This window comes from Dermacentor silvarum, chromosome 1 (genome assembly GCF_013339745.2).
Source record: "Dermacentor silvarum isolate Dsil-2018 chromosome 1, BIME_Dsil_1.4, whole genome shotgun sequence".
NCBI classification, from domain to species: Eukaryota; Metazoa; Arthropoda; class Arachnida; order Ixodida; family Ixodidae; genus Dermacentor; species Dermacentor silvarum.
Genome location: NC_051154.1, coordinates 299,651,116 through 299,663,852, shown reverse-complemented (window position 1 = coordinate 299,663,852; position 12,737 = coordinate 299,651,116). Strand labels below are relative to the sequence as shown.

Here is a 12,737-nt window from a genome sequence, read left to right as displayed (position 1 = left end):
CAGAATGCGCCTAGGGAAGGAGAGCAAGGCTCTCCGCGTGGGCTTAATTATTTAGCGAGTAGGCGGCCAGCGCGCATACTCGCGAGCCGAAATTGTTGGTGGATTACGCGCGCCTGGCGTTGCAGGTCGCGTAATCAATGTTTCGGAGACGCGGTGAGAGAGAAAACATTTATTTGAACCATCGAGGTCGTTGCTCTTGAGGTCGAGTGATAGGTGTCCTCATTCCAGGACTCCACTGGCCATGGCTGTTTGACGAACCTGCAGGACGAGCGCTTCTTGGCCCACCAGTCAGCTGTACCTACCCCCGCTAAAACGAGGTGCACCTGCTAGGCGTCTTTAAGTGTTGAGGTTTGCCCCCACACCCGCACGAGATGTGGAAGAGTATAGGCAGTGTATCGCCGCCAGGGGCAGATGTCGCGATATGTTATTGGGTACATTTTGCGGCATCTGTGTAGGTTTAGATAATTCTGAGAGCTACTGCCTCTTCAGTGCTGAACGTTTTGTGAGGGGGATGATAAATCGTGTGGTTGAGTGCTGGATCTCGAGGAGGTCGCAGTAATTGGATACCATGGGCTCGAAGGTAAAGGGTGGGGATTGATGGGATGATTGGCTTTGCCCCGCTCGGTTGCTTAGCGCTCGAGCCAAGGCGTTCACCCTTTCGTTCCCCTCGAGCACCGCGTGGCCCGGGATCCACTTGATTTGATGGGATTTTTTGCAGCCTCGGGCCTAGGATATGATCCGCCAGCAGCGGTGTTCGTACGTTGGGAAAGTTACAGCAGGCCTGTTGCGTGTCGTTAACGAGTGAACTTCCGTGCTCACGCGGTGCAGAAAGCGGCCGCACGAAGCCTTCACTTGCAACTTCCGACGCTGGTTATCACGCCATGCATTGTAGCACTGAGTGCTACATACAACGCTGACGTGATAAGAAGCGTGACTGACAATGGCTCGTCCTTGTCTGTCCGCACCCGACATGCATGCTTGTTTGGTGAGTTAGAAAAAGATTAATGCAATTTGTAGGGCCTCTAAACTATGAACCTTAATTCGAATAATGGTTAATTTTTTACTGATGTCAATCCTTCGCCTAAACTGCGGCTTTTCATTAGTAATATTTGAAGTGAAAGTGTAACTAAATGCACGAGAGCGGCTTCACCTACAAAAATGGTCAAGATAGGGTAAAAAAAAAAAAACTACAAAAAACAGCCGCCTTTCGCGTGCCTTCTCCCTTATCACACACGAGGCATGCAGACCACGTCCAGGTAAAAAAATGAAAAAAAAATAATAAAAACAAAATCACGCAGTCGGCAGGATCCGAACCTGCGCGGGGAAACCCCAACGGATTTCTAGTCCATCGCCTTAAGCGCTCGGCCACGACTGCCGCTGGGAGACAACAGCACGCAGTTTTCACTATTCAGTACAAATTCAGTTGCAGGCTGCTCTTTGTTTGCTTGCGTGCGCTGACATCACAAGTGCAATGGGCCTTTGACGTTTGCTCGAAGAAGCACTTTACTTTATCATGACTTTATAGTCCGGGTTTTCCTTGCACATAAAATTCACAAAGAAATTCTTGGGTTTTATGTGCATAAACGCCGATTTTATTACTAGGCACACCGTAATGGGGGACTCTAGGTTATTTTATTGCGATAGCAATTATATGGACACTCAAAAGCAGATTTCTGCCGTCGGCGTCGCCGTCGCCGTAGCCGTCGCCGTCGCCGTGAGGTTCCGTATGACGTCATTTGGAGAAGAAATCGTCGCCGCGCACCGAACGCTGTATGTGCGAGTGAAAGGGCGCGAGGGGCGCGTCTTTCACGGGGAGTGAACGCACGGCGGAGAACAAACGCGCGTTCTGCGCCGTGCTCGCTTAAGGGCTGCAGAAGTAGGCGTCTCTTTTCTCCTTTACAATCACCATATATGTAGAGCAAACGCACCTTCTTCCGACGCGCGAGAAGCCGTGGGGGAGGGGGAGGGAAGGGAGGCGACGTTTAGCTGCGGCACCAAGTGCCTATTTATATCACAGGCTCCGGAAACAGTCACCAACGCCGCACGCATTTTGAGCGAACGCGGGCAAAACGCCGATGGCGTCGACAACAGTTCTGCGTGTTGCCGATGCTGCTGCATGTCCAAGTTTATACAGCTGATAAAGCTAATATCATTACTCCGTATAGCTCTCTACAAGTTTGCTATCGCAATTGATGCTTCGCCTTTCAGGTGAAACTGCGACCACTTTTTTCAATGAATGGGACTCTTTAACGTGCGGAAAACGTGAAGAGATATCATCGAATGTGATATCTTGATATTTTCTGCGGGCGCGTGACACCCTGCTTGTTTAGTTAGTAAGCAAATACTTACTGCAATTTTTATGGTATATAAGAGATAGACAGAAATACAAACTTTATTGATATGCAGGAGATGTTAGCCTGGCCGATCATCTCGTATGATACTCTAGGTGCCGCATGATAATTAGGATATACACAGTGATCACGCATACACACAAACAGAACGTACAGTCATAAACACACACGCGTACTCAAGAGAGATATTTACAGAGTTTTGTTAACAGGAACACCAGCCACGCTATCATGACACCTATAACGCGCAGGTGGTGCTTTGCCACTCACCGAGAATGCGCCGCAGTTGCAAGCTCAAGTCGCATCACAGGTGTAGTGCCGCTTTCAAAGACAGTCTCTCTGATAAGTCAAACCACTCCGAAAGTGACCAAAACTCATAATTTGCTAATTGCCTTGCTTACGCTTGTGCACGACGAAGTTGACTAATCATCCTACATGTCTCGAGCCGCTTTTACAGATTAGCAGCAGCTTTAATAAGTTTGCACATACTATATGCGTAGGCCATTCAAACACTGTTGCAGTAGCGCCGCATTCGGGGCAAACAGCCCCACATGTAATAATATTACTGTCTTCCAGCGCTTGTCCGACTGCTATCGTTGTCGCATTTGGACAGCCGCTCTTCGCGTGCCTTCTCAGTCATCGCACACGAGGCAGAGGTTCAGGTTATACTAAGGCAAACGCAAGTTGTGCTGCTCTTCCACCCTCAAAGGTGTAGGCGGGCGGAAAGCGAAGATAAAACGTCCCTTCGAAAAAAATCTGATCTGAATAATGCATTTTCAATTAAAGACAGGTGTTGCAGAGCTTTGCGGAGAGTACGACAGTGAATCGTAACTTTCGCAAGGCGGTACAATTTCTGTAAAGGCATCCCTGACCACCATATGCTCAAGCTGCAGGCACCACTCAAACCAGGAGGTCTGCGAGGCCAAATTTGCTTAGCAATTTTGTACTGGGGCGCACCAGAACGATGGGGAACTGAGCATGCCCAACACGCACCAACATGGTTCCCTATATATAGCTTCATTGCTGATATGGCATGATTGCTTTTCGTTTTATTTTATTTTGAAATATTTCGTAAAGTAGTTATCGGCGTAGTTCGTTTCTCTATGTCCTCTTATACCTCTTTCGTCTACAGCCACGCAGTTTTGTAGGAACTTTCCTCTCACTTTTCTCTATATTACTCGTGATAGTTTATATTTCTTCCATTGCCCCCGGGTAGTTCGTCTGTCCACAGAAAAGTGAAACAGTTCACATGCCGGCTGCAGTTTTCTTTTCCTTTTCACCTTCGTGTTTACGATGAGTTAACACGGTTTTTGTCCACATCATGTGACCAAATATAGGCAGATTAACGAAATGCACACTCTCGGCTATTACAACCTCGAGTGTAGATTGATGTCGAAACACCCCTTTTGCACCCTTGGTTTCTCTGAAAATGTGAAAATGGACGCATTTGTTCGCAGAAATCCCTTAGAGCACGCTTTCTTTAAACATGTGTTTTGTGCGAAACATACACCTTACAGTATTTAAGGGTGCTCGGGCACTTCAGCAAGTGAAAAGCCATAAGTGTCTACTTCCTAGCGGTTTTCGCCAAATCATTGTTCGAGCACGTCATATGCTCAACACCAGGCTCAGGATATCAATCTGATACTTCATGTCCATGACATCCCTGGTGGTGAAGGGGAATGACGTAGCTTTTATTTTTTTTTTTTTCTACTCGGTGGCCTTCATTTCGCTTTTTACCACTGGTTTCTTTTAAGTTTGAGGCTCAATGCTGTTTTACAGATCAGCTGCCAATCGGAGCGAATCATAACGCGGCAGCCAATCTTAGTTGTTCAGGCGCATGTTCTTTCTGGGGTATATCATTGTAGCCAGTGCAATAACATACGGAGTAAATCTTTGCTTTTTTATGGAGTATCGATTGGAATAATGATACGCAGGTGCATGGCGGAGCAATCTTCTATACCGATAAGAACACAGCGTTTATTGTGGAGCTGTCGCGGGGGCCCCGTTCGTAAATTGAAAAGACACTACTCTTCTTTTAAATTGTTTCACCTTGGCGTCGATTTCTAGATAAAGGGAAGCATTCAAAAGCGTGGCCTCAGCCTAGTAGAGCGGCATGTGGCGCTACGGCATGCATTCTTAAGGTTCTGTATTATTCACACTACTATAGTGTAGGCGGAGTAGTCGAACGGTATAACTTTAAAAAAAATTATGTGATTTTACGTGCCAAAACCACGATATGATTATGAGGCACGCCGAAGTGGGGACTCCGGAAATTGGACCAACTGGGGTTCTTTAACGCGCAGCTAAATCTAAGTACACGGGTGTTTTCGCATTTCACCCCCATCGAAATGCGGCCGCCGCTGCAGGGATTTGATCCCGCGATCTCGTGCTCAGCAGCGCAACACCATAGCCACTGAGCAACCACGGCGGGTGAAAGGTAATTTTTCCACCTAGCACTTTGTCGGTATACACAGTTCAAATCCACGCAGCCCGGCTTTTTTTTTTTCGCTTAATGTTTTTTTTAAAGACGTCTCGGAATGCACTTCGGGATTACTTCGGCGTACGTCCGAAAGGCTAGGATAGTGATCGAATAAAAGATATAGCTCTAAATATAAAGCGTACTGTGCATTTTGGCAAAATACATTAGGGAAAGGGTGTAATTCCAAAAAGTAACCCTTTCAAATGGGTGTATTAGTTGGCTTAAACACCCTTTTCTTTGGGTGTAAGGGGGTGAGCTGTATAGATATACACGAGAAAGCACCTTTAAGAGTGTAATTTTTCCTTAGTGTTATCGTTTTTCAGAGTTCATTTTTTCTTTCTTCTTTTATTGAATTTCCAGTTGTATGCTACTGAAAGTAAGCCCGGACAGGAACCCAATGAAACTTTTACCGGCTATATCGAGGACATAATCGATCTCTGGAGGCGCGTCGATGCCTCAATAAGAGAAAGTGCCAAAATACAGCATATCATGCAAGGTGTCGACGACGATGTTTTTCAAATGCTTCTTACGAAGTCCCCTGGAACGGTGTCTGAAGTGGTAACCCTTGCCACAGCTATGAAGAATTGCGAAGGCAGCGGGCTCTCACCCGACGTTCATTCGTGACTGACCAACCACTCACTGCACTGGACGTCATGCTTGACCACTCATACCTTCCCGCACAAATGAAATACTTTGTTCGTGAGGAGGTGGCTTGTCAGTTGTCTCTCCTGTCGTTTGCTCAGAGTAAGGAGCTTCCCCAGCAGCAGCAAATGCAGCGACCAATCCCGTCGGCTCCCGTGCTCCGACAAGTCATTCAAGAACAGATTTCCGAGGCCATGCCGATGCCCATTCAGCAACACCCTGTCGCCGCGCCTCTTATTTACGCTGAGGCAGTGAAGCGGCAGCAGCTACAACAGCCCTCGCCGTTCCATGGTGTGTCGTATGCTGCAGCCCCGACTTAGCCGTCAGTAACATGGGCTGCCCCCATCGCTGCAAATCCCTGGCGAAAGCGCGACAACCAGCCGATCTGTTTTGCATGCAGCGGCCCTGGTCATATCGCCCGACATTGCCGTCTTCGCGCGCCAGGGTACTCAGACGATGTTCACAGAACTACATGGATCGTCCCCGATCTCGTTATGAAAGTCCGGATCCCCAAACAAGCACGTCTTCACGTGACTATCCGCAACCCACGTCTCGTCGCTCACCTTCACCCCGCCGCCGCTCCTAGTCGCCCATGCGTCGTCGACCAGCTCCTGAAAATGACGGAAACTAGCCCGCGCAGTCCATGAGGCAGGAACTGCGCTTGTTAAATGCTCAAGTCCTCGAACTTTGCCGTCGAATATTGTCGAAGTTTTTGGAGAAGGCACACATGCATATGCTCTTGTCGATACCGGTGCTGCCGTTTCTGTTATATATGCCAAACTTTGCCGCAAGCTTCGAAAAGTGACCACGCCTCTTGAGATGATGCCCTTACGTGCAGTGAATGGAGACCCTGTTCGGTCTATAGCCGCCTGCACTACCCGACTTATCATCGCTCAAGAAGCGCTACACTGTTGAGTTTATCGCCCTTTCATCCTGCTCGCACGACATCATACTTGGCTGGGACTTTCTATCGCGTAATCACGCCGTTATCGATTGTGCCAGATCTGAACTTGAGCTCTTCCCGTTATGTGAGCCGCCCTACAACCACACTCATCAAGCCGCACACAAACTAGTCGTAACAGAAGACAGAAATTCCGCCGACAGCAGCTGTTTTGCTCCCCATGTTCTGCAACAGCATATGTGATGACGCTGCATTCTTTGAACATTCACGCCTCCTTCTCAGTCGGAAGCCACTTCTTTGCCTTATTCGAACCTCTCCATTTCGAATGGAACAAGCGCTCTCTGCTTCACAAATCCTCTTCCGTATCTCATCAAACTGCTTAAAGGTGAATCCCTTGGATCCGTGCAACCCATTGATATCGGCCAAATTTTTGCCCTATGGCAAGATTCATCATGACGCGCCCTCGACGCCGACAGTGTTCTTAACCCTTCTGATGTACCAGCTGCCGACCTATTCAATTCGTCGATCGCAGACGGACTATCGCCATTTGAACGCTTTGCTCTTTTCCAGCTGCTCTACCAGTTCCGCGACTCTTTCGATGTTGTGCAACGTGCCCTTGGCCGAACTTCTACCGTTGTTCACTACATCGACACAGGCTCCAACTCGCCAGTACGACAACGCCCATACCGTGTCACCACCTCGGAACATCAAGTTATTACGGACCAGGTTGATGATATGCTTAAACGCGACGTTATTCGCCCTTCCAAAGTCCGTGGGGATCCCTTGTGATTCTCGTTAAAAAAGGGATGGATCGATTCGCTTTAGTGTGGATTACCGGCGCCTAAACAAAGTCACTCGGAAAGACGTGTACCCTTTACCCAGAATTGACGATGCCCTTGATTGCTTACAAGGAGCCGAGTTTTTTTTTATCGTTAGATTTGCGTTCCGGGTATTGGCAGGTGCCTTTAGCAGATGCCGACCGTTCAAGGACAGCCTTCGTCACGCCTGACGGTGTATACGAATTCAATGTGATGGTCTTCGGCCTATGCAATGGGCGTGCCGGCCACCTTCAAACGCATGATGGACTCGGTTCTGCGGGGTCTGAAGTGGCACATGTGTCTCTCCTACCTCAACGACATTGTTGTCTTTGCGCCAGATTTCGGAACCCATCTTGAACGCCCCAACCATGTTCTGACGTGTCAGAAGAACGCCCAGCTCCAACTGAACTGGCTTTGCTGCGCGAAAACTTACAATTCTCGGTCCCGTCGGATCAAAGGACGGTGTACTTCCAGACCCGGCTAAACTACGCTCTCACCGCCTTCCCCAAACCGACGACTCTAAAGCAGTTACGAAGCTTTGTAGGGTTAAGGTCCTACTTTCGCCGATTTGTGCCCAACTTCGTCTCTATAATCGCGCCTTTGACCCAACTTATAAGCAGCGCCACCAAATCTCTCGTCATGGTCTTCCGAGTGTGAACAAGCCTTCTCCACTCTTCGCCGGCTCCTGACATCACCTATACTGCGCCACTACGATCCTACAGCCGCAACTGAGGTTCACACAGACGCCAGTGGTGTCGGCGTCGGTGCTGTGCTCGCACAACGAAAGCCTGGGTTCTCAAAGTATGTCGTCGCATACGCCGGCAGAACGCTCACCAAGGCTGAGTCCAACTGTACCGTCACCGAGAAAGAATGCTTGGCAATAGTCTGGGCGCTTGTCAAGTTCCGCCCATACTTAAGTGGCCGCATGTTTGATGTAGTTACAGACCATCATGCATTATGTTGGTTGTCTTCGCTGAAGGATCCGTCATGTCGCCGTGCCCGCTGGGCTCTTAGATTTCAAGAGAATGACATCCGCGTTATATATCGTTTCGGACGCAAGCATAATGATGCTGATGCACTGTCGCGGTCACCACTATCCCCCGAAGCTGCGTCAATATCCTCTGTTGACCATCTATTGTCAGCTCTTGACGTCGACACCGTCTCCTCTGGACAGCGCCACGATCCATGGATAGCTTCGCTCCTTGTCGTTTTATCCGAAGCACTCACCCTTTCGTCCACTCGAACACATCAACGCCAAGCTTCGCACTTCATCATTCGTGATGGCCTCTTGTACAGGCGCAACTACTCGCCCGATGGTAGGAATTGGCTCCTAGTTATCCCCCGAACGCTGCGCTCTACAATCTGCGGGTCCTGTCACTCCGACCCGCAATGTGCTCACGCCGGTGTCTTCAAGTCCTATGAACGCTTACGCATACGGACTGGGGCGGAATGCTTCGCTTTGTCCGCAAGTTCATTCGCGGCTGCCACGAGTGTCAGCTACGAAAACAAGCACCGCATGCTGCCGAAGGATCATTACAGCCGCTCCCGTGCCCAGACCTCCCATTCGACCGCATTGGAATTGACCTGTATGGACTTTTGCCTTTGACCACGGCGGGAAACCGATGGGCTATCGTTGCTGTCGACCACCTTACACGATACGCCGAAATGGCTGCTCTTCCTACGGCGACAGCACAGGACGGCGCCTCTTTCATCCTCAATCGTTTTGGGCTTCGACACGGTCCTCCTCGCGAATTTCTCAGTGACCGTGGCCGCGTATTTCTCTCCGATGTAATTCAAGCACTTCTCCACCACTACAATATTGTACATCGGACGTGTACTGCCTACCACCCTCAGACGAATGGTCTGACTGAGCGGTTTAATCGGACACTGGGCGACATGCTTGCGACACATGTTGCATCTGATCAAACAAACTGGGACCTGGTTCTTCCATTTGCGACATACGCGTAGAACACCGTTACGCAAGTCACAACCGGGTTTTCCCCCATCTTCCTTCTGTACGGTCGCCAGCCGTCGCACACTATCGACACGTTGCTGCCATACGCACCAGATGCCTTTAGAGTGCACGTCCGTGTCGGAAGCCGCCCGTTACGCTGAAGATTGCTGACAACTAGCCAAGCGCTTTACTACGGCCGACCCACAATGCCAGAAAAACGCCCGCGATCACTACCACACTCTTGTCGCAACGTTCGCTCCTGGAGCACTTATGTGGCTGCATGTACTGCCCTGCGCTCCTGGTTTGTCATCCAAACTTTACTCTCAAATTATCATGGTCCCTACCGTGTCGTCGAGCCTACCTCCCCCGTATATTACGTCGTTGAACCTTTTACGCCGCCCGGCGACCATCGTCGACGTAGACGTGTTGTTCACGTAGACCGCCTCAAGCCGTACTTCGACCATCTTGTTTCCACCTGTTAGATCGCCAGGGGCACTATAACGTAAAATGATTCAAACTGCTTTGATTCCAATTTCTGCAGTGAGCCTCCACGATTGGCGAAAGCATTTGCGGGCCACTCCCAATTTCGCCTGTCTGTCCCACGACGTCACGAAAACCGCAATATCTCTCCATCTGATATAACGTGTAAACACTGATTATGCAACCATCAAACAGCGCAAAAGAAAAATAATCATTCCTGATTCGACGCCTTTTCACCATTCGCCCTCTGCTATTGGTCCAAAGTTTTCTGGCTACGCCCACTTTGCCCGTATGTCACGTGACGTCACAAAACCACGAAAACTCACACGTCAAAGTGACGTGTACGCGAAAAAAAAACGCATTATTATGCCGAACAAAACGGAAAATTTTTTTGGAATAGCCACAGACTTCCCCGTTCCGAAAGGAATAGAAGATGGCTGCCCGCCGATCACTCAGGCCATCGCTACTCACACCTGCCGGTGAGCATGCATTTATTTGCGCATGATAAACCTTTTCGCTTGGCAGTAAATCGTTATCGAGCCCTTTCGACATGCATACGACATCGCTCTGTCAACTCTTTCTTGCTGAGGATCGGTGTTAGCGGCATTATTATCCTTCCGTTGCACGCCGCCGTGATTTTCGACCAGCGACCGCAAGCTAAGTAAGGCGAAGCGGACCAATCGGAGAAGCCGGCACCAGCCTCTTCATGCGGTTATCTATTTTCATTGTGCAGGCTCGGCCCCATCGAAACCCTCTCCACTATAGAGCGCGCTCCTCGCCTCTTGTCAGCCAATTACATAACAAAAACCACTGAGTGTAGACAATGTTATTGGTTTTCAAAGCGAACAAAGGTTACCTCCTATAAACGAGGAGAGTGTTTGATTGGGTTCTTCAGACAACGCTGCGGGTCACCGCCCGATGCTTGCGTTGGTGATTACGTAAATTTGACGTCAGGACTTTGGAATCAAAACAGTTTGGAATCATTTTACGTTATAGCGCCCCAGGATTGCTTCACCTTTCTCGACGGGGGCATTTATAATGAAGGAATGAAGACGATGACATCCTGGGCTCAGCGATCATCATCACGAGCTGAAGGCACGAGATCGGCGTTCGAACGCCACCATCTTGTTCTCCCTGAGTACTTTTCCTAGCTACCACCTGTTTGTTCGACTCGTCCGATAAACCTCTTTACAATAATAATAATAATAATAATAATAATAATAATAATAATAATAATAATAATAATAATAATAATAATAATAATAATAATCAATCAGCCATGTTTATTTAACGTGCCCAGGAACAACACTAAGGTGTGAGTGCTGGCGCACGCATACATTACAAACCAAAAAACAAAACACTGTAGGAGAGAATCATTAAAAAATAAATGAATAAAAATAAAAATTGTGGAAAGAAGAGAGTACGGACAACAAAACGCAAAGTAAATACAAAACAAAGAAAAGGAGAAGTGCACTTGAACAATCCATGAAAGTATAACACAAGGCAAAGCTCAGAAAAGAACGATGACAAGGAGTTATGAAAGATATCACGATCACGAAAGTAAACGTTATAAAGACTCTGTATCCTGTGGACAGTTGAGTGTTCGTGATGACAGGCAGGAACATGGAAAGGTCTATGTTCTCTGGTGATCTTGCGTGGGATACGAAACATGACACAGCTGAGTAGTTCGGGACACGTGAGGTTACCGCGAATGAGTTTGAAGAGAAACAGAAGGTGAGCGCGATTACGTCGGTCGGGAAGTGAGGGCAATGACAACAATCCAACAGTGCTGGCACAGGGTGCAATGTCCAGGTTTGCAGAGCGGTGATTATATATGCTTAGAAACTTTTTCTGGGCACGATCTATAATGTCACTGTTGGATCTAGAAGAGCCATTCCAGATGACCGACGCATATTCGAGTTGAGGAAGACAGATGGTTGTGTACAATTTGCGGAACGGTGTAGGAGACTTGCATTCCCTCAATAGTCCGCATACAGAACCAAGAGAGCGCATACCCCGCATTGCAACACGTTTAGTGTGAGCCGAAAAATGTAAGGTTGCATCAAAGAGTACACCAAGATCATTGATCTCGCAGACCTTACACAACGGCACAGAATCTACAGAATAAGAAAAAAATACTTGCTGTTTTGCGTGTGAAAGTCATGACTTTGGTCTTAGCAGCACTCAAGGTAAGGTTATTATCCTTGCACCATTTAGAAAAGGAAAACAGGTCAGACTGCAGGGCGCGAAAGTCATCAACAGTGTGAATTTTCTTTAAAATCTTGATGTCATCAGCATATAGAAGGAAAGAAGAGTTCCGAATAATAGAAATAACGTCATTATTAAAAATTAAAAAAAGAAGTGGTCCTAATACTGACCCTTGAGGGACGCCGCTAGTTGCCATGTAAGAAGAGGACGTTTGGCCATTGACGTTAACATAACACGTTCTATCAAGAAGATAACTGCGCAAGAGATTCACAACTGACGAGTCAACATCAAAGTGCGTAGGCTTGATCAGAAGCAGCGAGTGGCTGACTACATCAAAAGCCTGGTGTCAACTTGCCCCCTTTGAAGTACCGGCGTGGAGATTTGTGTCATGAAACTTGCAAGATTTGTGATAGTGGAGTGGCCGGTGAGAAATCTATGCTGATTCGGAATGAGCGAGTTCTTCACAGTAAAAGACAATATGTTGTGAAGAGTAAGCTCAGAAGTCTTGGACGCAGCACAGAGAAGAGAAATTGGGTGATAATTCGACACATATGATTTACATCCTGACTTAAATACAGGGAAAACACGAGCAGTTTTCCACATGTGATGGAAAGTGGAAGTAGTCAAAGAGTTGTTAAATATAGATGTCAATACTGGAGCAAATATACTGCCGTAAGCTTGTAGAATTGCGGAGGGGATGCCATCAGGGCCACAGGATAGGGAAGGCTTCAAGCGCTTAAGGCATTCGTAGACAAGCGTTTTATCAAACAACACCACAATAGATATAGGAACCGTCGTGTGCTGCTGACTGACACCAGCGTTGAAACCTGCATCTTTATATAAGGAAGAGAAATGGGCTGCAATACAATCCGCGACTGCTTGGACGTCTGCCCCTTTTGAGTCAAGT

The 12,737-nt window shown here is 48.0% G+C and overlaps 1 protein-coding gene and 1 non-coding gene across 2 annotated transcripts in view; one reads left to right on the top strand and one right to left on the bottom strand.

The window, feature by feature from the left end:
• LOC125942958 (uncharacterized) overlaps positions 1 to 12,737 on the top strand; it is a 773,958-nt gene that overhangs the window by 86,238 nt on the left and 674,983 nt on the right. The window lies entirely within an intron of this gene.
• Trnas-aga (transfer RNA serine (anticodon AGA)) lies at positions 1,294 to 1,375 on the bottom strand. Its single transcript has one exon. It is a non-coding gene; the product is annotated as a tRNA-Ser (tRNA).